The sequence below is a fragment of the Oncorhynchus nerka genome, linkage group LG4, assembly GCF_034236695.1.
Source record: "Oncorhynchus nerka isolate Pitt River linkage group LG4, Oner_Uvic_2.0, whole genome shotgun sequence".
Lineage (NCBI taxonomy): Eukaryota > Metazoa > Chordata > Actinopteri > Salmoniformes > Salmonidae > Oncorhynchus > Oncorhynchus nerka.
Genome location: NC_088399.1, coordinates 85,628,163 through 85,652,851, shown reverse-complemented (window position 1 = coordinate 85,652,851; position 24,689 = coordinate 85,628,163). Strand labels below are relative to the sequence as shown.

Genomic DNA, 24,689 nt, shown 5'->3' with positions numbered 1-24,689 from the left:
TCCCAGTGCTAATCACTGTCCCTATAATGTCCCAGTGCTAATCACTGTCCCTATAATGTCCCAGTGCTAATCACTGTCCCTATAATGTCCCAGTGCTAATCACTGTCCCTATAATGTCCCAGGCTAGTTAGCACTGTCCCATTAATGTCCCAGTGCTCCTGTCCCTATAATGTCCCAGGAGTTAGCACTGTCCCATTAATGTCCCAGTGCTAATCACTGTCCCTATAATGTCCCAGGAGTTAGCACTGTCCCATTAATGTCCCAGTGCTAATCACTGTCCAAATAATGTCCCAGTGCTAATCACTGTCCCATAATGTCCCAGTGCTAATCACTGTCCCTATAATGTCCCAAATGTCCCAGTCCCAGCTAATCACTGTCCCATAATGTCCCAGTTAATCACTGTCCCATAATGTCCCAGTGCTAATCACTGTCCCTATAATGTCCCAGGAGTTAGCACTGTCCCATTAATGTCCCAGGAGTTAGCACTGTCCCTATAATGTTCCAATCACTGTCCCATAATAATGTCCCAGTGCTAATCACTGTCCCTATAATGTCCCAGTGCTAATCACTGTCCCTATAATGTCCCAGTGCTAATCACTGTCCCTATAATGTCCCAGTGCTAATCACTCTCCCTATAATGTCCCAGTGCTAATCACTGTCCCTATAATGTCCCAGTGCTAATCACTGTCCCTATAATGTCCCAGTGCTAATCACTGTCCCTATAATGTCCCAGTGCTAATCACTGTCCCATAATGTCCCAGTGCTAATCACTGTCCCTATAATGTCCCAGTGCTAATCACTATCCCTATAATGTCCCAGTGCTAATCACTCCCTATAATGTCCCAGTGCTAATCACTGTCCCTATAATGTCCCAGTGCTAATCACTCTCCCTATAATGTCCCAGTGCTAATCACTGTCCCTATAATGTCCCAGTGCTAATCACTGTCCCTATAATGTCCCAGTGCTAATCACTGTCCCTATAATGTCCCAGTGCTAATCACTGTCCCTATAATGTCCCAGTGCTAATCACTGTCCCTATAATGTCCCAGTGCTAATCACTATCCCTATAATGTCCCGGTGCTAATCCCTCTCCCTATAATGTCCCAGTGCTAATCACTGTCCCATTAATGTCCCAGTGCTAATCACTCTCCCTATAATGTCCCAGTGCTAATCACTGTCCCTATAATGTCCCAGTGCTAATCACTGTCCCTATAATGTCCCAGTGCTAATCATTGTCCCTATAATGTCCCAGTGCTAATCACTGTCCCATTAATGTCCCAGTGCTAATCACTGTCCCTATAATGTCCCAGTGCTAATCACTGTCCCTATAATGTCCCAGTGCTAATCACTGTCCCTATAATGTCCCAGTGCTAATCACTGTCCCATTAATGTCCCAGTGCTAATCACTGTCCCATTAATGTCCCAGTGCTAATCACTGTCCCATTAATGTCCCAGTGCTAATCACTGTCCCTATAATGTCCCAGTGCTAATCACTGTCCCATTAATGTCCCAGTGCTAATCACTGTCCCTATAATGTCCTAGGAGTTAGCACTGTCCCATTAATGTCCCAGTGCTAATCACTGTCCCCATAATGTCCCAGTGCTAATCACTGTCCCTATAATGTCCCAGTGCTAATCACTGTCCCTATAATGTCCCAGTGCTAATCACTGTCCCTATAATGTCTCAGTGCTAATCACTGTCCCTATAATGTCCCAGTAGTTAGCACTGTCCCTATAATGTCCCAGTAGTTAGCACTGTCCCTATAATGTCCCAGTGCTAATCACTGTCCCTATAATGTCCCAGTAGTTAGCACTGTCCCTATAATGTCCCAGTAGTTAGCACTGTCCCTATAATGTCCCAGTAGTTAGCACTGTCCCTATAATGTCCCAGTAGTTAGCACTGTCCCTATAATATCCCAGTAGTTAGCACTGTCCCTATAATGTCCCAGTAGTTAGCACTGTCCCTATAATGTCCCAGTAGTTAGCACTGTCCCTATAATGTCCCAGTAGTTAGCACTGTCCCTATAATGTCCCAGTAGTTAGCACTGTCCCTATAATGTCCCAGTAGTTAGCACTGTCCCTATAATGTCCCAGTAGTTAGCACTGTTTCCTTTTTAAAGGTAGAGAAAAGAAAACACTTTCACTTGACGAAGGCCACGCAGCCAAAACGCATCAAGAGATTTTAAGGTTTGTTTCAATTGAACATCCCATAAAAATAGTCATTTTAATGAATTATATGAAGAGTGCCGTGGTGCGCCTTTCTTTTTTACTTTCCCTTTGATCTTGAAAGTCCTCAGAAATCCCAGGGTAGAATAGGTTACTCACTAATGTGCCATTTTGTAGTCGATAACACACACACACACTGCAGGCCACATCAAGAGTTCTCCACTTTGCCCTTCTCTAATGATAGGATGTCTATTTAGAGAAGTGTGTTATCAAAACTATAAATCTTATTTTAATGACCCCAATTAGAGGACTTTAAGCAGTCCTTCAGGGGAGAAAGACGTATTTGAACTTTGATTAGTGTCCTAGTGGATTCTGCATTAAGTTAGGCCTAAAGGTGTTTCCTAGTAACGGAAAGCTTCATTTGATCTCTCCTTTCAGCATCCCTCTCTTATCCTCCTTTCCATGGCAACTCCCCCCTTTCCTTTCTCTGGCGCTTTGACAAAGGCCTCAGAGAAATCAACAGCATTTAAACAGTGTCCCAGCTGCACCATGTAGCCCTCTCTATCTCTCTGAGCAGAGACAGACATGAATCTCCTAGATGATCACTGAGACACTGCTGCTCTGAGGCAGACACTTTGGCAAAGTTAAGAAAGAAAAGCTTCCATATTGAACCACTATTTTATGGGGCAGGAGAAAAGGCTAGGGTTGGTAACACTTTATTTGGATAGTCCATCTGTGGATGCTCTTCAGACTATCAGTAACATTAACTATCTTCCATTTTATGTATGCAATTTTTCTTTGCCATAAACTGCCATAGCATCGGCCCCTAACATGGAATAATAGCATAAAACAGGATTTCTTTATATCATTTCTGTGTCTGTTTTTTCACAATTGACACAGTTAATGTGACAGAGCATTATCAAATATTATGCAACTCCACTCATTACTGATCTATATTTTTGCTTGTCATATTTCATATCTTCCTTCATCTTGTCCTACCAGATCTAGTACCAGAGAGAAAGCCATGGGTTTCAGTCACACAGAAAGGATGGGTGTTTGGCCACCATTAGCCCAAATTATATGCCAGACAGACAGTAGAGGCACATGATCCTGTTTAAATCCTGACGCTGTACTGTGGAGAGGAGAGCTGTGTGCCTGGCACAGTGGCACCAGTTCAGATCACTCATAGATGTCTCTAACTCTCTTCCTCTCTCTCCATCCCTCTCTTTAACTCTCCCCCTCTCTGTCGTTTCTCCTCTCTCTCCCCCTCTCCCTCCCCCTCTCTGTCGTTTCTCGCTCCCCCCCCCCCCCCCCCCTTCTCCCTTCCTCTCTCTTTCTCTCTTGCGGGGCAGCCTAGATATTGGATGTAGATGTAGGTGGCATGAATTTAATCAAGTCTGGTATTAACTGTACTGTACTCTTTATATAATTGTCTATTATTATCATCTGTTTCAGATAACGGTTATAACACCCCACCCCCAGATGCTGTCTGTTTTATGTATGAATGAATCGATAGCTATGAATTATTAAATACATTGTTCCTTGAGCCCTCTGCAGCGCTCATCCGAGGTTCAATGTTGACATAATATTCTGGGCTACATCTCTAACAAGCATTCCGTCCCGACCATGCGGTTATAGGCCTAAGCCTACTAACAAATGAAGGACATTAGAGAAAGTGATGAAATATATGAATTGACACCACACAGTCATTGATTGCAACCCATTAACGGGGAGTGTCCTGTCGCTCCTTCGATTGTCGGGATTTGTTGTGTTTTAATTGGTCAAAATCCCTAGCATCGTTGCTCGAATCTCGGAGGAGAGGAGCCAACCAGCAGACGGCAGAGAAAAAGAGGAAGTGAAAACATAATCTGGAGCGGAGCGGAGGAGAGGGACAGAATACGCACGCACGACTGACTGTGACACAAACTCTGAACATCAGCGTTTTGCTACATGAGAAGTTCCATCGCTTGGCCAGGTTGGTAAAAAATGAAACGTTATTTCATTTAGCCTAATAGAAAGCATGCAGTTTCTTCTTTGCGTCTACTAGTTTAGGATACACGCCAGAATGAACTGCTCAATAAATTGTCAAAAGTCGGTGTTCGACTTGCTACTGTAGCCAGTATATCTGCTATTGGTACATTGATACAGTAGAACAGTTTGGGCGCCCTGGAAATGTTATCAGTCGGCTACTTTTCTGCAGGAGTGGGCGCCGCGGTTCTGGGTGCTGCTCTGTTGATTGACAAGCTCGCTCAAAACAGGTCAGCTGCTCATGAAGTTGGCGGGTCCGCGGCCAGTATACAATTCCCCTGCACTGGAATTCCAATGAAAGAGTTCTCGTATGTAGTCGTTGTTTGTTGAAACACAAGTGGATAGCTTGTTTACAAAACACCCCTGTCCAGACTTTATCCCTGGTTGCATTGGCCACTGTAAACAAACCTGGATTACAGGAGAGAAATCCCAGATTCAGCGTTGGCCACTGTTGTGTAAACAAACCTGAATTACAGGAGAGAAGTCCCAGATTCAATTTTGGCCACTGTTGTGTAAACAAACCTGAATTACAGGATAGAAGTCTGCACCCCATTTCCCCCTGCTTCCAATGCAGGTGTTTTTGAGCCTATTCACTCCCTCCAGTTTGACTTGTCTTCATTATGGGATGGAGATGCATGCACGCGGGCTATCGTTTGAACCACAGTAAATTCAATGTCATTAATCACATTGTGGGAATTATTGTAGGCTAGAAGATGCATTCAGGCAGCAGTTTGCCAGCAGATGATTTCTACAGATTGGATCATTATATTGAAGTGCTTTGATGCTCTCCTACAAGAAATGGTTGTTTTGAGATCTAAGACACACACACACACACACACACCCCCAGGAGGTTGGTGGCAACTTAATTGGGGAGGACGGGCTCATGGTAATGGCTGGAGTGGAATCAGTGGAATGGTATCAAAAACAGTTTGATGCCGTTCCACTTTGTCCGTTCCAGCCATTATTATGAGCTGTTCTCCCCTCAGCAGCCTCCACTCTCATGTTATTTGAGCTTCATCTGACTGTCTTGTGTGTTTTTGACTATTGATTATTCCAGAGGCCTCTTCCCAGAGGGCAATGCAGTTTCTGAGCCCCCAACCTGGTGTCAGAGCATTTTCATATTATTCTATATGTAAATCTGGGACACTCCCTTTAGTATGTTACATTTTGTATGAATTAATTTGTTCATGTTCATCGCCCATTTTGTATGATATGTTATGAATTACAATTTGTATTTTATGTTAAGAATTTGCCAAACGTGCAATATGTTACGAATTTGCTAAATCTTAGCTAGATGGCTAACGTTAGCCAGGCTAGGAGTTAGGTTTAAGTTTAGGTTAAGGGAAGAGTTGGCTAACATGGTAGGTAGTTGCAAAGTACTGTAGCTAAAAAGTAGTATGTAGTTGGCATTTTGCTAATTAGCTAAAATGCTAAAGTAGTCTGTGATGATATTTAAACTTGTAACCTTTGGGTTGCTAGACGTTTGTGTTATAGACGTTTGCGTTATATGCCCACTCATCCATCCCGACCATTTAACCGTACAAAACGTAACATATAATACTAATTTGAGTGTCCTGGGATTTACATTTACTATGTTACGTCTATTGCTATGAGACCAGGCTGGAGCACCTCATCCTCATCCATGCTCCATTAACCAGTGTGTGTGTGTGTGTTGGCACAGCAGTGCCAGTATCATCATGCCAGATTGATGTACAGCACCAGTCAAAAGTTTGGACACACCTACTCATTCAAGGGTTTTTCTTTATTTTGACTATTTTCTGCATTGTGGAATAATAGTGAAGATATCAACACTATGAAATAACACGTATGGAATCATGTAGTAACCAGAAAAGTGTTATTATTAGGACTGCCCTCAAAGTTGCCCACCGTTACATCGTTCCTCTGTTGCATCTACATGTTCTGCCTTAAGGAGTTTTGGTATGAGGCTTATGATTTGAGATTGGCTGATTTTCACAAGTTGTAGTGTACTGTATGCTTTCATCTGACGATCATTTTGGAAGTCAAATCGTGACAATGTACAAATCTTTGTCAAAATTGATATGGTGTCACACACTTGATGTGTCCATAACTCTACAAAACAATCTAGTCTCACATCCTTTTCCTAAATCTAACTTTTCTTCATTCCTGGAGGACCGGTGTGTCAGGTCTGGAAGGCCTTGACGAGCAGCCCAGAAGTGATGTGTGTCAGGTCTGGAAGGCCTTGACGAGCAGCCCAGAAGTGATGTGTGTCAGGTCTGGAAGGCCTTGACTAGCAGCCCAGAAGTGATGTGTGTCAGGTCTGGAAGGCCTTGACTAGCAGCCCAGAAGTGATGTGTGTCAGGTCTGGAAGGCCTTGACGAGCAGCCCAGAAGTGATGTGTGTCAGGTCTGGAAGGCTTTGACTAGCAGCCCAGAAGTGATGTGTGTCAGCAAAATATCATCAATTTTATAGACACCTGAAGAACAGTATGTCAAAGGAATGTACACACAGGGGAAATGCTGTTTTACTGGTTATAACACACACACACACACACACACACACACACACACACACACACACACACACACACACACACAGGGGAAAAGAGTGTTTAACTGGCTTGCTTGCTATGGTTTGCTTGCTTGCTATGGCAAGCGTCTGCCAACTTCTCGACTAAATTCAAATGTCTAAAACCTAAAGGGTCTTCCTGAAAATGACACCATGTTAATGGTTCCAACCTTGGTTTTCCCCTCTAATGGATCCCATTATAAGCCTCATTGATGAAGAGGAATTGAGTTTAAGCACAGTAACAATGTGGAGATAAGGGTATGTAATAAACAAGAGTCTCTGAGTAGGACTGCTGATCTAGGATCAAGTCCTCCCTGTCCATAATAATCTGAATTATCACCTATTTAATTTTTTTAGGCAAGTCAGTTAAGAACAAATTCTTAATTTCAATGACGGCCTAGGAACAGTGGGTTAACTGCCTGTTCAGGGGCAGAACGACAGATTTGAACCTTCAACCTTCCGGTTACTAGCCCAACGCTCTAACCACTAGGCTACCCTGTGTGTACATCCAAATCAGCACCCCTACTCCGAGACATTTACATTTAAGTCATTTAGCAGACGCTCTTATCCAGAGCGACTTACAAATTGGAGACGCTTGATACCTACTATATGTCCCCAGATTAGATTTCTGACTGAAAGGAGTGCTGATTTGGGATATCCACTTTGAGAGAGGGGGTGGGGGGCCTCATTCAGATTCACCACAAATGTGCCTGGGTGCACATAAATTATACTCCACCCTCCCACCTCCAAGTGCAACCTTCGCAATTTATGAGTAGAAAACCTCGCCTGACAGTCCTCCTTTCTCTCTTGCGCTCTGTTTGTCTGTCTCTCTCTGATTTAAGGGCAACAAAGCCCCCTCAAGTAGGTTTGACATTCTGTTATCCTGCAGCCAGCTCAACAGAGTTGACTGTTTTTATTTATTTATTTTTATTTCACCTTTATTTAACCAGGTAGGCTAGTTGAGAACAAGTTCACATTTACAACTGCGACCTGGCCAAGATAAAGCATAGCAATTCAATACATACAACAACACAGAGTTACACATGGAATGAACAAAACATACAGTCAATAATACAGTAGAAAAAAAGAAAACATGTTTATATACAGTGAGTGCAAATTCGGTAAGATACGGGAGTTAAGACACTGTACAGTTCACAGATAAATAATCAGGTAAATTATAGGATCTGTTCACCTTGCCCATTCCCACTAACACACCTGTTGTACTCAAGAAGACTTAGGTCCTAATGAGTTTAGTGTTTGTCAGATGTTCGTGAGTTTTGTTTTTAGCATCCCACCACCACAGACCATCCCTCCCCCACAGACCATCCCTCCCCCACAGACCATCCCACCACCACAGACCATCCCTCCACCACAGACCATCCCTCCCCCACAGACCATCCCTCCCCCACAGACCATCCCTCCCCCACAGACCATCCCTCCACCACAGACCATCCCACCACCACAGACCATCCCACCACCACAGACCATCCCACCACCACAGACCATCCCTCCCCCACAGACCATCCCTCCCCACAGACCATCCCTCCCCCACAGACCATCCCTCCCCCACAGACCATCCCACCACCACAGACCATCCCTCCCCACAGATATTTGAACCAGTTTTCTAACTGATAGTTATGTACTTGGTCTACCCGTTTCCAGCTGTCTGTGGAGTTGGTATGTAGCGTTTTGGTATTTAGTTCCTTGTAGTATGAACCAGTCAGATGAACGTTTTGGTATTTAGTTCCCTGTAGTATGAACCAGTCAGATGAACGTTTTGGTATTTTAGTTCCCTGTAGTATGAACCAGTCAGATGAACGTTTTAGTGTTTTGGTATTTAGTTCCCTGTAGTATGAACCAGTCAAATGAACGTTTTGGTATTTAGTTCCCTGTAGTACAAACCAGTCAGATGAACGTTTTGGTATTTAGTTCCCTGTAGTATGAACCAGTCAGATGAACGTTTTGGTATTTAGTTCCCTGTAGTATGAACCAGTCAGATGAACGTTTTGGTATTTAGTTCCCTGTAGTACGAACCAGTCAGATGAACGTTTTGGTATTTAGTTCCCTGTAGTACGAACCAGTCAGATGAGCGTTTTAGTGTTTTGGTATTTAGTTCCCTGTAGTACGAACCAGTCAGATGAATGTTTTGGTATTTAGTTCCCTGTACTAAGAACCAGTCAGATGAACATTTTGGTATTTAGTTCCCTGTAGTATGAACCAGTCAGATGAACGTTTTGGTATTTAGTTCCCTGTAGTATGAACCAGTCAGATGAACGTTTTGGTATTTAGTTCCCTGTAGTATGAACCAGTCAGATGAACGTTTTGGTATTTAGTTCCCTGTAGTATGAACCAGTCAGATGAACGTTTTGGTATTTAGTTCCCTGTAGTATGAACCAGTCAGATGAACGTTTTAGTGTTGGTATTTAGTTCCCTGTAGTATGAACCAGTCAGATGAACGTTTTAGTGTTTTGGTATTTAGTTCCCTGTAGTATGAACCAGTCAGATGAACGTTTTGGTATTTAGTTCCCTGTAGTATGAACCAGTCAGATGAACATTTTAGTGTTTTGGTATTTAGTTCCCTGTAGTATGAACCAGTCAGATGAACATTTTAGTGTTTTGGTATTTAGTTCCCTGTAGTATGAACCAGTCAGATGAACGTTTTAGTGTTTTGGTATTTAGTTCCCTGTAGTATGAACCAGTCAGATGAACGTTTTAGTGTTGGTATTTAGTTCCCTGTAGTATGAACCAGTCAGATAAACGTTTTGGTATTTAGTTCCCTGTAGTATGAACCAGTAAGATGAACATTTTAGTGTTTTGGTATTTAGTTCCCTGTAGTATGAACCAGTCAGATGAACGTTTTGGTATTTAGTTCCCTGTAGTATGAACCAGTCAGATGAACGTTTTGGTATTTAGTTCCCTGTAGTACGAACCAGTCAGATGAGCGTTTTAGTGTTTTGGTATTTAGTTCCCTGTAGTACGAACCAGTCAGATGAATGTTTTGGTATTTAGTTCCCTGTACTAAGAACCAGTCAGATGAACATTTTGGTATTTAGTTCCCTGTAGTATGAACCAGTCAGATGAACGTTTTGGTATTTAGTTCCCTGTAGTATGAACCAGTCAGATGAACGTTTTGGTATTTAGTTCCCTGTAGTATGAACCAGTCAGATGAACGTTTTGGTATTTAGTTCCCTGTAGTATGAACCAGTCAGATGAACGTTTTGGTATTTAGTTCCCTGTAGTATGAACCAGTCAGATGAACGTTTTAGTGTTGGTATTTAGTTCCCTGTAGTATGAACCAGTCAGATGAACGTTTTAGTGTTTTGGTATTTAGTTCCCTGTAGTATGAACCAGTCAGATGAACGTTTTGGTATTTAGTTCCCTGTAGTATGAACCAGTCAGATGAACATTTTAGTGTTTTGGTATTTAGTTCCCTGTAGTATGAACCAGTCAGATGAACATTTTAGTGTTTTGGTATTTAGTTCCCTGTAGTATGAACCAGTCAGATGAACGTTTTAGTGTTTTGGTATTTAGTTCCCTGTAGTATGAACCAGTCAGATGAACGTTTTAGTGTTGGTATTTAGTTCCCTGTAGTATGAACCAGTCAGATAAACGTTTTGGTATTTAGTTCCCTGTAGTATGAACCAGTAAGATGAACATTTTAGTGTTTTGGTATTTAGTTCCCTGTAGTATGAACCAGTCAGATGAACGTTTTGGTATTTAGTTCCCTGTAGTATGAACCAGTCAGATGAACGTTTTGGTATTTAGTTCCCTGTAGTATGAACCAGTCAGATGAACGTTTTAGTGTTGGTATTTAGTTCCCTGTAGTATGAACCAGTCAGATGAACGTTTTAGTGTTTTGGTATTTAGTTCCCTGTAGTATGAACCAGTCAGATGAACGTTTTGGTATTTAGTTCGCTGTAGTATGAACCAGTCAGATGAACATTTTGGTATTTAATTCCCTGTAGTATGAACCAGTCAGATGAACGTTTTGGTATTTAGTTCCCTGTAGTATGAACCAGTCAGATGAACGTTTTGGTATTTAGTTCCCTGTAGTATGAACCAGTCAGATGAACGTTTTAGTGTTGGTATTTAGTTCCCTGTAGTATGAACCAGTCAGATGAACGTTTTAGTGTTTTGGTATTTAGTTCCCTGTAGTATGAACCAGTCAGATGAACGTTTTGGTATTTAGTTAGCTGTAGTATGAACCAGTCAGATGAACGTTTTGGTATTTAGTTCCCTGTAGTATGAACCAGTAAGATGAACGTTTTTGTGTTTTGGTATTTAGTTCCCTGTAGTACGAACCAGTCAGATGAACGTTTTAGTGTTTTGGTATTTAGTTCCCTGTACTAAGAACCAGTCAGATTAACGTTTTGGTATTTAGTTCCCTGTAGTATGAACCAGTCAGATGAACGTTTTGGTATTTAGTTCCCTGTAGTATGAACCAGTCAGATGAACGTTTTGGTATTTTAGTTCCCTGTAGTATGAACCAGTCAGATGAACGTTTTAGTGTTTTGGTATTTAGTTCCCTGTAGTATGAACCAGTCAAATTAACGTTTTGGTATTTAGTTCCCTGTAGTACAAACCAGTCAGATGAACGTTTTGGTATTTAGTTCCCTGTAGTACGAACCAGTCAGATGAACGTTTTAGTGTTTTGGTATTTAGTTCCCTGTAGTACGAACCAGTCAGATGAATGTTTTGGTATTTAGTTCCCTGTAGTACGAACCAGTCAGGTGAACGTTTTAGTGTTTTGGTATTTAGTTCCCTGTACTAAGAACCAGTCAAATGAACATTTTGGTATTTAGTTCCCTGTAGTATGAACCAGTCAGATGAACGTTTTGGTATTTAGTTCCCTGTAGTATGAACCAGTCAGATGAACGTTTTGGTATTTAGTTCCCTGTAGTATGAACCAGTCAGATGAACGTTTTGGTATTTAGTTCCCTGTAGTATGAACCAGTCAGATTAACGTTTTAGTGTTGGTATTTAGTTCCCTGTAGTATGAACCAGTCAGATGAACGTTTTGGTATTTAGTTCCCTGTAGTATGAACCAGTCAGATGAACGTTTTACATTACATTTACATTTAAGTCATTTAGCAGACGCTCTTATCCAGAGCGACTTACAAATTGGTGCATTCACCTTATGACCTCCAGTGGAACAGTAGTGCATCTAAATCTTTTCAGGGGGAGGGGGGGTGAGAGGGATTACTTTATCCTATCCTAGGTATTCCTCCTTTTAGTGTTTTAGTATTTAGTTCCCTGTAGTATGAACCAGTCAGATGAACATTTTAGTGTTTTGGTATTTAGTTCCCTGTAGTATGAACCAGTCAGATGAACATTTTAGTGTTTTGGTATTTAGTTCCCTGTAGTATGAACCAGTCAGATGAACGTTTTGGTATTTAGTTCCCTGTAGTATGAACCAGTCAAATGAACGTTTTGGTATTTAGTTCCCTGTAGTACAAACCAGTCAGATGAACGTTTTGGTATTTAGTTCCCTGTAGTACGAACCAGTCAGATGAATGTTTTAGTGTTTTGGTATTTAGTTCCCTGTAGTACGAACCAGTCAGATGAACGTTTTGGTATTTAGTTCCCTGTAGTACGAACCAGTCAGATTAATGTTTTGGTATTTACTTCCCTGTAGTATGAACCAGTCAGATGAGCGTTTTAGTGTTTTGGTATTTAGTTCCCTGTAGTACGAACCAGTCAGATGAATGTTTTGGTGTTTTGGTATTTAGTTCCCTGTACTAAGAACCAGTCAGATGAACGTTTTGGTATTTAGTTCCCTGTAGTATGAACCAGTCAGATGAACGTTTTGGTATTTAGTTCCCTGTAGTATGAACCAGTCAGATGAACGTTTTAGTGTTTTGGTATTTAGTTCCCTGTAGTATGAACCAGTCAGATGAACGTTTTAGTGTTGGTATTTAGTTCCCTGTAGTATGAACCAGTCAGATGAACGTTTTGGTATTTAGTTCCCTGTAGTATGAACCAGTAAGATGAACGTTTTAGTGTTTTGGTATTTAGTTCCCTGTAGTACGAACCAGTCAGATGAACGTTTTAGTGTTTTGGTATTTAGTTCCCTGTACTAAGAACCAGTCAGATTAACGTTTTGGTATTTAGTTCCCTGTAGTATGAACCAGTCAGATGAACGTTTTGGTATTTAGTTCCCTGTAGTATGAACCAGTCAGATGAACGTTTTGGTATTTTAGTTCCCTGTAGTATGAACCAGTCAGATGAACGTTTTAGTGTTTTGGTATTTAGTTCCCTGTAGTATGAACCAGTCAAATTAACGTTTTGGTATTTAGTTCCCTGTAGTACAAACCAGTCAGATGAACGTTTTGGTATTTAGTTCCCTGTAGTACGAACCAGTCAGATGAACGTTTTAGTGTTTTGGTATTTAGTTCCCTGTAGTACGAACCAGTCAGATGAATGTTTTGGTATTTAGTTCCCTGTAGTACGAACCAGTCAGATGAACGTTTTAGTGTTTTGGTATTTAGTTCCCTGTACTAAGAACCAGTCAAATGAACATTTTGGTATTTAGTTCCCTGTAGTATGAACCAGTCAGATGAACGTTTTGGTATTTAGTTCCCTGTAGTATGAACCAGTCAGATGAACGTTTTGGTATTTAGTTCCCTGTAGTATGAACCAGTCAGATGAACGTTTTGGTATTTAGTTCCCTGTAGTATGAACCAGTCAGATTAACGTTTTAGTGTTGGTATTTAGTTCCCTGTAGTATGAACCAGTCAGATGAACGTTTTAGTGTTTTAGTATTTAGTTCCCTGTAGTATGAACCAGTCAGATGAACATTTTAGTGTTTTGGTATTTAGTTCCCTGTAGTATGAACCAGTCAGATGAACATTTTAGTGTTTTGGTATTTAGTTCCCTGTAGTATGAACCAGTCAGATGAACGTTTTGGTATTTAGTTCCCTGTAGTATGAACCAGTCAAATGAACGTTTTGGTATTTAGTTCCCTGTAGTACAAACCAGTCAGATGAACGTTTTGGTATTTAGTTCCCTGTAGTACGAACCAGTCAGATGAATGTTTTAGTGTTTTGGTATTTAGTTCCCTGTAGTACGAACCAGTCAGATGAACGTTTTGGTATTTAGTTCCCTGTAGTACGAACCAGTCAGATTAATGTTTTGGTATTTACTTCCCTGTAGTATGAACCAGTCAGATGAGCGTTTTAGTGTTTTGGTATTTAGTTCCCTGTAGTACGAACCAGTCAGATGAATGTTTTGGTGTTTTGGTATTTAGTTCCCTGTACTAAGAACCAGTCAGATGAACATTTTGGTATTTAGTTCCCTGTAGTATGAACCAGTCAGATGAACGTTTTGGTATTTAGTTCCCTGTAGTGTATGAACCAGTCAGATGAACGTTTTGGTATTTAGTTCCCTGTAGTATGAACCAGTCAGATTAACGTTTTAGTGTTGGTATTTAGTTCCCTGTAGTATGAACCAGTCAGATGAACGTTTTGGTATTTAGTTCCCTGTAGTATGAACCAGTCAGATGAACGTTTTGGTATTTAGTTCCCTGTAGTATGAACCAGTCAGATGAACGTTTTGGTATTTAGTTCCCTGTAGTATGAACCAGTCAGATGAACGTTTTGGTATTTAGTTCCCTGTAGTATGAACCAGTCAGATGAACGTTTTGGTATTTAGTTCCCTGTAGTATGAACCAGTCAGATTAACGTTTTAGTGTTGGTATTTAGTTCCCTGTAGTATGAACCAGTCAGATGAACGTTTTGGTATTTAGTTCCCTGTAGTATGAACCAGTCAGATGAACGTTTTAGTGTTTTGGTATTTAGTTCCCTGTAGTATGAACCAGTCAGATGAACATTTTAGTGTTTTGGTATTTAGTTCCTTGTAGTATGAACCAGTCAGATGAACGTTTTGGTATTTAGTTCCCTGTAGTATGAACCAGTCAAATGAACGTTTTGGTATTTAGTTCCCTGTAGTACAAACCAGTCAGATGAACGTTTTGGTATTTAGTTCCCTGTAGTACGAACCAGTCAGATGAATGTTTTAGTGTTTTGGTATTTAGTTCCCTGTAGTACGAACCAGTCAGATTAATGTTTTGGTATTTACTTCCCTGTAGTATGAACCAGTCAGATGAGCGTTTTAGTGTTTTGGTATTTAGTTCCCTGTAGTACGAACCAGTCAGATGAATGTTTTAGTGTTTTGGTATTTAGTTCCCTGTAGTACGAACCAGTCAGATTAATGTTTTGGTATTTACTTCCCTGTAGTATGAACCAGTCAGATGAGCGTTTTAGTGTTTTGGTATTTAGTTCCCTGTAGTATGAACCAGTCAGATGAACATTTTAGTGTTTTGGTATTTAGTTCCTTGTAGTATGAACCAGTCAGATGAACGTTTTGGTATTTAGTTCCCTGTAGTATGAACCAGTCAAATGAACGTTTTGGTATTTAGTTCCCTGTAGTACAAACCAGTCAGATGAACGTTTTGGTATTTAGTTCCCTGTAGTACGAACCAGTCAGATGAATGTTTTAGTGTTTTGGTATTTAGTTCCCTGTAGTACGAACCAGTCAGATTAATGTTTTGGTATTTACTTCCCTGTAGTATGAACCAGTCAGATGAGCGTTTTAGTGTTTTGGTATTTAGTTCCCTGTAGTATGAACCAGTCAGATGAACGTTTTGGTATTTAGTTCCCTGTAGTATGAACCAGTCAGATGAACGTTTTGGTATTTAGTTCCCTGTAGTATGAACCAGTCAGATTAACGTTTTAGTGTTGGTATTTAGTTCCCTGTAGTATGAACCAGTCAGATGAACGTTTTAGTGTTTTAGTATTTAGTTCCCTGTAGTATGAACCAGTCAGATGAACATTTTAGTGTTTTGGTATTTAGTTCCCTGTAGTATGAACCAGTCAGATGAACATTTTAGTGTTTTGGTATTTAGTTCCCTGTAGTATGAACCAGTCAGATGAACGTTTTGGTATTTAGTTCCCTGTAGTATGAACCAGTCAAATGAACGTTTTGGTATTTAGTTCCCTGTAGTACAAACCAGTCAGATGAACGTTTTGGTATTTAGTTCCCTGTAGTACGAACCAGTCAGATGAATGTTTTAGTGTTTTGGTATTTAGTTCCTGTAGTACGAACCAGTCAGATGAACGCTTTTGGTATTTAGTTCCCTGTAGTACGAACCAGTCAGATTAATGTTTTGGTATTTACTTCCTGTAGTATGAACCAGTCAGATGAGCGTTTTAGTGTTTTGGTATTTAGTTCCCTGTAGTAATGTTTTTGGTATTTAACCAGTCAGATGAATGTTTTGGTGTTTTGGTATTTAGTTCCCTGTACTAAGAACCAGTCAGATGAACATTTTGGTATTTAGTTCCCTGTAGTATGAACCAGTCAGATGAACGTTTTGGTATTTAGTTCCCTGTAGTGTATGAACCAGTCAGATGAACGTTTTGGTATTTAGTTCCCTGTAGTATGAACCAGTCAGATTAACGTTTTAGTGTTGGTATTTAGTTCCCTGTAGTATGAACCAGTCAGATGAACGTTTTGGTATTTAGTTCCCTGTAGTATGAACCAGTCAGATGAACGTTTTGGTATTTAGTTCCCTGTAGTATGAACCAGTCAGATGAACGTTTTGGTATTTAGTTCCCTGTAGTATGAACCAGTCAGATGAACGTTTTGGTATTTAGTTCCCTGTAGTATGAACCAGTCAGATGAACGTTTTGGTATTTAGTTCCCTGGGGCCTGTTGCACAAAAGTAGAATTAAGACATCCGGGATAAATGACTCAGCTGAGCTCAATGAAGCCAAAACATGTGCGTCCAGGCTTAATTGGTTGCACAAAGACCAAGCCAGGATGAGCAGACACGGATTCATTAAGCCAGGTGAAACCAATCCTGGATAGGTGCGCGCTCACGGCTCACTCAAATAGACCCCGCCACAGATCACAGATTAACTGATTTACCATGGCAACTAGAGCCGCGTACTTTTCCCCGTCGGAAGCACAAATCCTCATGGAGGCATACGAGGAGGTAAAAGATATAATTAAGAAGAAAGGCAACACCGCCACAGTGATAAAGCAAAGAGAAAAGCGTGGCAAAGTATTTAGACCGCCTGAATGCGTAAGTAGTGCACAATTACACACTCACCGCTCCGCTGAAACATCACAATTACAATTCAAATATTTAATTCACATCTCCAAAAATGCAGTTGTACTGTAATTATGAAACGGTTAAATTTTTAATTGAAATGCACTGCAGATATGAGTGAAATTGTGTAAAGTAACTCCATCACACTGTATAAAGCTATGATAAATTTTTTGATATTTTTACTGAAAACAAGACAAAAATACCAAGTAATTTTTGCAGTGTGACTCCATTAAATGTGTGTGTGTGTGTGTGTGTTGTGTGTTGTGTGTGTGTGTGTGTGTGTGTGTGTGTGTGTGTGTGTGTGTGTGTAGATTAAACATGAACGGGCCAAAACGGACATGGCAGCAGGTCAAAATCAAATACAAGAACATTCTGCAGAATGGTATGGTCCCTGACTAATATTTAACAAAGCACAAGCATATATTGTACCCAGAAGGTGCCTGCTCACACATTGTCTCTACTGTTTTAGCAGTGAAAAAGAATACCCACAGACAAGGCACGGGTGGTGGGTCACCAAAGGCTGACCTTACCCCAGCAGAGGACATGGCCTTGGAGCTAAATAAAGGCAGGCCCGTCTTAGAGGGGATCCCTGGGGGAAAGAGACGAGCATAGGTTCCTCCCAAGATGCCACCCGCTTCATTCAAGGTATGTCCTTCCATCTCTACATGGGATACAACCACATTCATATTGAATCAATTTGGACTGTCTGACTTTGGTTTACCTATTGCCTTGCAGTGCCTGGCAGCACTGTGTTCCTGTTAGAGCCACCAGCACAAGCACCAGACGATGCTGATCCAGTGAGTACTCCATCAAAGGCATACTGTAGGCCTGGCATGTCTTGTCTACTAGCTTCAATATGAATCCGATTAAATGTGATAGGGTGAAGGCCCCAGTGCAGCAGCAACAGCACATGATGGAGACGATGATGAGGAGGAGACCATCTCTCTGGATTCCAGAAGGCATGAGGTATCATGTTAAGACTGTGAAAGTACTATTTACTCTACAATGGTGAGGAGTCCTCATCAAAATCAAAAAATCTAATTTCTTTTACAGGACCCAGATGCTATACAGTGGGAAAACCAGCCTGGCAACATAGTGCGTATTAATAAAAGGACACCACATCCTGCCAAATTCCAGCTGCGCTAATTGTATTGTGTTCACAGAGCTCACAAGCTATCAGAAAGTTGTATGGCAACCACCTCCGGCGCCAAATAGAACTGGCAGACATAGACATTCAGTACAAGAAGAAAAAGATGGAAAATCTTGCACTGGAGTCCGAAATAAAAAAGAGGACAATTAGGAAACTGGACCTTGAAATAAAAAAACTTGAGAGGGAGGTGAGATATGCCTTCAATGTACACTGTATGCTAACTGTAACACAAATGTATTAATCATTATTTTTCTTTCCTCCCCCAGCTCCAAGAAGATGACACAGCTCAAAATAAAAATTAGGTATATTCTCGTAAAGTCAAGTGAGCCATGACATATGAGCTCTTATTGTGAGCACACAGGACGGTGGCATCTTTCTAAGGTTTTTTTATTTTCCCAGCAATCAGTACAACCAAGTCATCGTTATGAGGCATCGCCCTCTTTGCCCACCCCCAGCACCAGGTGTGGCCACTAGCCTATATGAAGACCCAAAATTGTGTGTTCCTTTCTGCTCTGACAATGGCATGCCCATTCGTGCGAGATGTGGTGGATGAAGAAGCACTTGTGCTGAGGAGAGCCTTCAGGCGAGAAAGGGTCTTTCAGGGACCGGTTGGACCCACTGGCCTTCCCTGATGACCATCTATATGAAAGATACAGGCTTTCTGCAGATGGCATCAGGTATCTATGCAGACTACTGGGTCCCAGGATTAAGCACCGCACTGCACGGAGCCATGCACTGAGTGTGGAGCAAATGGTTTGTGTGGCCTTGCGCTTTTTTGCTAGTGGAGCCTTCCTGTACTCAGTGGGGGATGCTGAACAAGGCCACAATTTGCCGCACAATAAGGAGTGTGTGTCTGGCTATCAAAGCATTAGCAGATGTCTTCATCTCCTTCCCTGGCCACAGAAGACTCTGTGACATCAAAGAGGAGTTCTATAGGATTGCAGGTAAGAGGATCTACAAATTACAGGACAACTGTTAACACATAGTAGGATACTCATTACTTTGTGTGACAGGTTTCCCCAATGTCATTGGTGCAGTGGACTGCACACACATCAGATAAAAGCCCCCTCAGGTGCCCATGAGGCCGATTTTTGTGAATAGGAAATCCTTTCACAGCATTAATGTTCAGGTGAACATAACTTTTTGATATTGTCCATTGACGAACACTCTGCATTGCCAGTGATGTGCATTGATTGGTGTAATATTCCTCATCTTATGATTTCAGATGGTCTGCAATGCTGACTGTGTGATCAGCAATGTTGTGGCAAAATGGCCTGGCTCAGTCCATGACTCCAGAATCTTTCGGGCCTCTGAAATCTATCAGTGCCTATCACAAGGTAAGCCACACAACCCCTATTTATAACCATCATGGCTGTGTCAAGAATATCACTGTGTTTATGAGGTAGTAATGATGAGATTTTGTGTTGACAGGTGAATTCTCTGGTGTGTTGCTGGGAGACAGGGGTATGGCTGCCAGCCTTTTCTCCTGACACCTTTCACAGACCCCAGGAAGCACAGCAGGCCTACAACCATGCCCATGCCAGGACCAGGGCCAGAGTTGAAATGACCTTTGGCCTCCTGAAGGCACGCTTTCACTGCCTTCACAAATTAAGGGTCAGCCCTGTTAGGGCATGTGATATTACTGTGGCTTGTGCTGTCCTCCACAATGTGGCCTGCCTGAGGAAGGAGAGGGCCCCCAGAGTGCCACCAGCCATGGACTGGGACAATCCGGCAATCTTCCCTGATGACGACAGTGGTCGGCTGCTGAGGGACCAATATGTGTTGAATTATTTTAGTTAGTATGTGTGCTTTCAATTTTGGTTAAATATGTCCTGCGGTGGCAGAGGAATTTGGGTTTTTTGGGTTCGTTTTTGAACGAATTTGGCCTCTTATGATGTTTGTGCGGTATACTGTGTAATACAAGGCTGCAGGAGGCTACTGCATCCATTCATTTGTCTGTTCAGTTGATGTGTATGGATTTGTCCTGCATTTATTTTAGTGTGCAGACATGCAGGGTGTGTTATATACAGACCTTTGAATGTGTATGTATCATTTTGTATAATATGCTTGGATTCTGTGCTTTCCATCTTGTAGAGTCACTGACTTCAGTTTCGAAAGGAGCTGATGGTTTACCTGCTTTGTTTTGTCCTTATTCAATAAAGGAACATAATGTTACACATTGTGTTTTTATATTCATATGGAATGTGTATTTGTTTATATGACAGAGTACTAGGGCCACACTGAAGAAAAAGGATAAAGTCATACATTTATGAGGCTGGTTCTTTCTGCAGAAAAGCTACATATTGTTTTTACAGTTTTGATACTTATGACAATGTGATACTTAATATTCTGGCACATCAGCATGTCTTTGTTTATGAAACCATACTGAAGTACAATTTCACGAAATGCCCCACATCTGTCATTTTAACAACTGTCCTCCTTTAAAACAACTGGTTACAATATTATGACTTGTGTTTTTTCCCCTCTGTGGCCCTAATATTCTATCATTTTATATATAGCCTTATAGTCTATGGAAACTGTAAATTATCTAATGATAGCAACATCATCTAAAAATCATTTTTATCCAAAATCATTGAAATTAATGATCACAAACGTTTAAATAATAACAGTGGGTCTAGTTATATGTGATAACAATGTATAGTGAGCAGTGAAATAACTATTGGTTTCCATTTGTGGTGACTGCTGACTGACATTAGGGATGAGATTAAATAGATCCTGGAATTTAGCCTGGTCTGGAGCAGGCTAGCTCCACAGAATAAATCTCCATGGTAATTTATACCATAACATATCCTCCTGCCCCCTATCCATCTTTAGTGCAACCGGATTACGGATCAATTGAGCCAGGATCACCAAGATATCCTGGCTTAATCCCTTGTCCTAGTTTTGTGCAACAGGCCCCTGTAGTATGAACCAGTCAGATTAACGTTTTAGTGTTGGTATTTAGTTCCCTGTAGTATGAACCAGTCAGATGAACGTTTTGGTATTTAGTTCCCTGTAGTATGAACCAGTCAGATGAACGTTTTAGTGTTTTGGTATTTAGTTCCCTGTAGTATGAACCAGTCAGATGAACATTTTAGTGTTTTGGTATTTAGTTCCTTGTAGTATGAACCAGTCAGATGAACGTTTTGGTATTTAGTTCCCTGTAGTATGAACCAGTCAAATGAACGTTTTGGTATTTAGTTCCCTGTAGTACAAACCAGTCAGATGAACGTTTTGGTATTTAGTTCCCTGTAGTACGAACCAGTCAGATGAATGTTTTAGTGTTTTGGTATTTAGTTCCCTGTAGTACGAACCAGTCAGATTAATGTTTTGGTATTTACTTCCCTGTAGTATGAACCAGTCAGATGAGCGTTTTAGTGTTTTGGTATTTAGTTCCCTGTAGTACGAACCAGTCAGATGAATATTTTGGTGTTTTGGTATTTAGTTCCCTGTACTAAGAACCAGTCAGATGAACATTTTGGTATTTAGTTCCCTGTAGTATGAACCAGTCAGATGAACGTTTTGGTATTTAGTTCCCTGTAGTGTATGAACCAGTCAGATGAACGTTTTGGTATTTATTTCCCTGTAGTATGAACCAGTCAGATGAACGTTTTGGTATTTAGTTCCCTGTAGTATGAACCAGTCAGATGAACGTTTTGGTATTTAGTTCCCTGTAGTATGAACCAGTCAGATTAACGTTTTAGTGTTGGTATTTAGTTCCCTGTAGTATGAACCAGTCAGATGAACGTTTTGGTATTTAGTTCCCTGTAGTATGAACCAGTCAAATGAACGTTTTGGTATTTAGTTCCCTGTAGTACAAACCAGTCAGATGAACGTTTTGGTATTTAGTTCCCTGTAGTACGAACCAGTCAGATGAATGTTTTAGTGTTTTGGTATTTAGTTCCCTGTAGTACGAACCAGTCAGATGAACGTTTTGGTATTTAGTTCCCTGTAGTACGAACCAGTCAGATTAATGTTTTGGTATTTACTTCCCTGTAGTATGAACCAGTCAGATGAGCGTTTTAGTGTTTTGGTATTTAGTTCCCTGTAGTACGAACCAGTCAGATGAATGTTTTGGTGTTTTGGTATTTAGTTCCCTGTACTAAGAACCAGTCAGATGAACATTTTTTTGGTATTTAGTTCCCTGTAGTATGAACCAGTCAGATGAACGTTTTAGTGTTTTTAGTTCCCTGTAGTATGAACCAGTCAGATGAACGTTTTGGTATTTAGTTCCCTGTAGTATGAACCAGTCAGATGAACGTTTTGGTATTTAGTTCCCTGTAGTATGAACCAGTCAGATGAACGTTTTGGTATTTAGTTCCCTGTAGTATGAACCAGTCAGATGAACGTTTTGGTATTTAGTTCCCTGTAGTATGAACCAGTCAGATTAACGTTTTGTGTTGGTATTTAGTTCCCTGTAGTATGAACCAGTCAGATGAACGTTTTGGTATTTAGTTCCCTGTAGTATGAACCAGTCAGATGAACGTTTTAGTGTTTTGTATTTAGTTCCCTGTAGTATGAACCAGTCAGATGAACGTTTTAGTGTTTTGGTATTTAGTTCCCTGTAGTATGAACCAGTCAGATGAACGTTTTAGTGTTGGTATTTAGTTCCCTGTAGTATGAACCAGTCAGATGAACGTTTTGGTATTTAGTTCCCTGTAGTATGAACCAGTCAGATGAACGTTTTGTGTTTTTAGTTCCCTGTAGTATGAACCAGTCAGATGAACATTTTAGTGTTTTGGTATTTAGTTCCCTGTAGTATGAACCAGTCAGATGAACGTTTTAGTGTTTTGGTATTTAGTTCCTGTAGTATGAACCAGTCAGATGAACGTTTTGGTTTTGGTATTTAGTTCCCTGTAGTATGAACCAGTCAGATGAACGTTTTGGTATTTAGTTCCTGTAGTATGAACCAGTCAGATGAACGCTTTAGTTTTTGGTATTTAGTTCCTGTAGTATGAACCAGTCAGATGAACGTTTTGGTATTTAGTTCCCTGTAGTTCCAGTCAGATGAACGCTTTTAGTGTTTTGGTATTTAGTTCCCTGTAGTATGAACCAGTCAGATGAACGTTTTAGTGTTTTGGTATTTAGTTCCCTGTAGTATGAACCAGTCAGATGAACATTTTAGTGTTTTGGTATTTAGTTCCCTGTAGTAGAACCAGTCAGATGAACATTTTAGTTTTGGTATTTAGTTCCCTGTAGTATGAACCAGTCAGATGAACGCTTTTGATTTAGTTCGTTTTCAGGTTTTGGTATTTAGTTCCCTGTAGTATGAACCAGTCAGATGAACGTTTTAGTGTTTTGGTATTTAGTTCCCTGTAGTATGAACCAGTCAGATGAACGTTTTAGTGTTTTGGTATTTAGTTCCCTGTAGTATGAACCAGTCAGATGAACGTTTTGGTATTTAGTTCCCTGAACCAGTCAGATGAACGTTTTGGTATTTAGTTCCCTGTAGTACCAGTCAGATGAACGTTTTAGTGTTTTGGTATTTAGTTCCCTGTAGTATGAACCAGTCAGATGAACGTTTTGGTATTTAGTTCCCTGTAGTATAACCAGTCAGATTAGTTTTTGGTATTTAGTTCCCTGTAGTATGAACCAGTCAGATGAACCATTTAGTTCCCTGTAGTATTCAGATGAACGTTTTTGGTATTTAGTTCCCTGTAGTATGAACCAGTCAGATGAACGTTTTGGTATTTAGTTCCCTGTAGTATGAACCAGTCAGATGAACGTTTTGGTATTTAGTTCCCTGTAGTATGAACCAGTCAGATGAACGCTTTTTGGTATTTAGTTCCCTGTAGTATGAACCAGTCAGATGAACGTTTTAGTGTTTTAGGTATTTAGTTCCTGTAGTATGAACCAGTCAGATGAACGTTTTAGTGTTTTGGTATTTAGTTCCCTGTAGTATGAACCAGTCAGATGAACATTTTAGTGTTTTGGTATTTAGTTCCCTGTAGTATGAACCAGTCAGATGAACGTTTTGGTATTTAGTTCCCTGTAGTATGAACCAGTCAGATAACGTTTTGTTGGTATTTAGTTCCCTGTAGTATGAACCAGTCAGATGAACGTTTTGGTATTTAGTTCCCTGTAGTATAACCAGTCAGATGAATGTTTTAGTGTTTTGGTATTTAGTTCCCTGTAGTATGAACCAGTCAGATGAACGTTTTGGTATTTAGTTCCCTGTAGTACGAACCAGTCAGATTAATGTTTTGGTATTTACTTCCCTGTAGTATGAACCAGTCAGATGAGCGTTTTAGTGTTTTGGTATTTAGTTCCCTGTAGTACGAACCAGTCAGATGAATGTTTTGGTATTTAGTTCCCTGTAGTACGAACCAGTCAGATGAACGTTTTGGTTTTGGTATTTAGTTCCCTGTAGTATGAACCAGTCAGATGAACGTTTTGGTATTTAGTTCCTGTAGTATGAACCAGTCAGATGAACGTTTTGGTATTTAGTTCCCTGTAGTATGAACCAGTCAGATTAACGTTTTAGTGTTGGTATTTAGTTCCCTGTAGTATGAACCAGTCAGATGAACGCTTTTAGTTTTAGTTCCCTGTAGTATGAACCAGTCAGATGAACGTGTTTGGTATTTAGTTCCCTGTAGTATGAACCAGTCAGATGAACGTTTTTTTTGGTATTTAGTTCCTGTAGTATGAACCAGTCAGATGAACGTTTTGGTATTTAGTTCCCTGTAGTATG

General features: G+C 40.6%; 1 protein-coding gene across 2 annotated transcripts in view; it reads left to right on the top strand.

Moving 5' to 3' along the window:
* The first annotated feature begins 4,039 nt into the window (after positions 1-4,039).
* Positions 4,040-24,689, top strand: part of LOC115123163 (engulfment and cell motility protein 1) — a 234,667-nt gene continuing 214,017 nt past the window's right edge. For both annotated transcript variants that reach the window (XM_065017983.1, XM_065017982.1), the window contains exon 1: positions 4,040-4,140. The gene's annotated coding sequence lies outside the window, so the exon portion shown is untranslated. The remainder of the gene's footprint in view (positions 4,141-24,689) is intronic.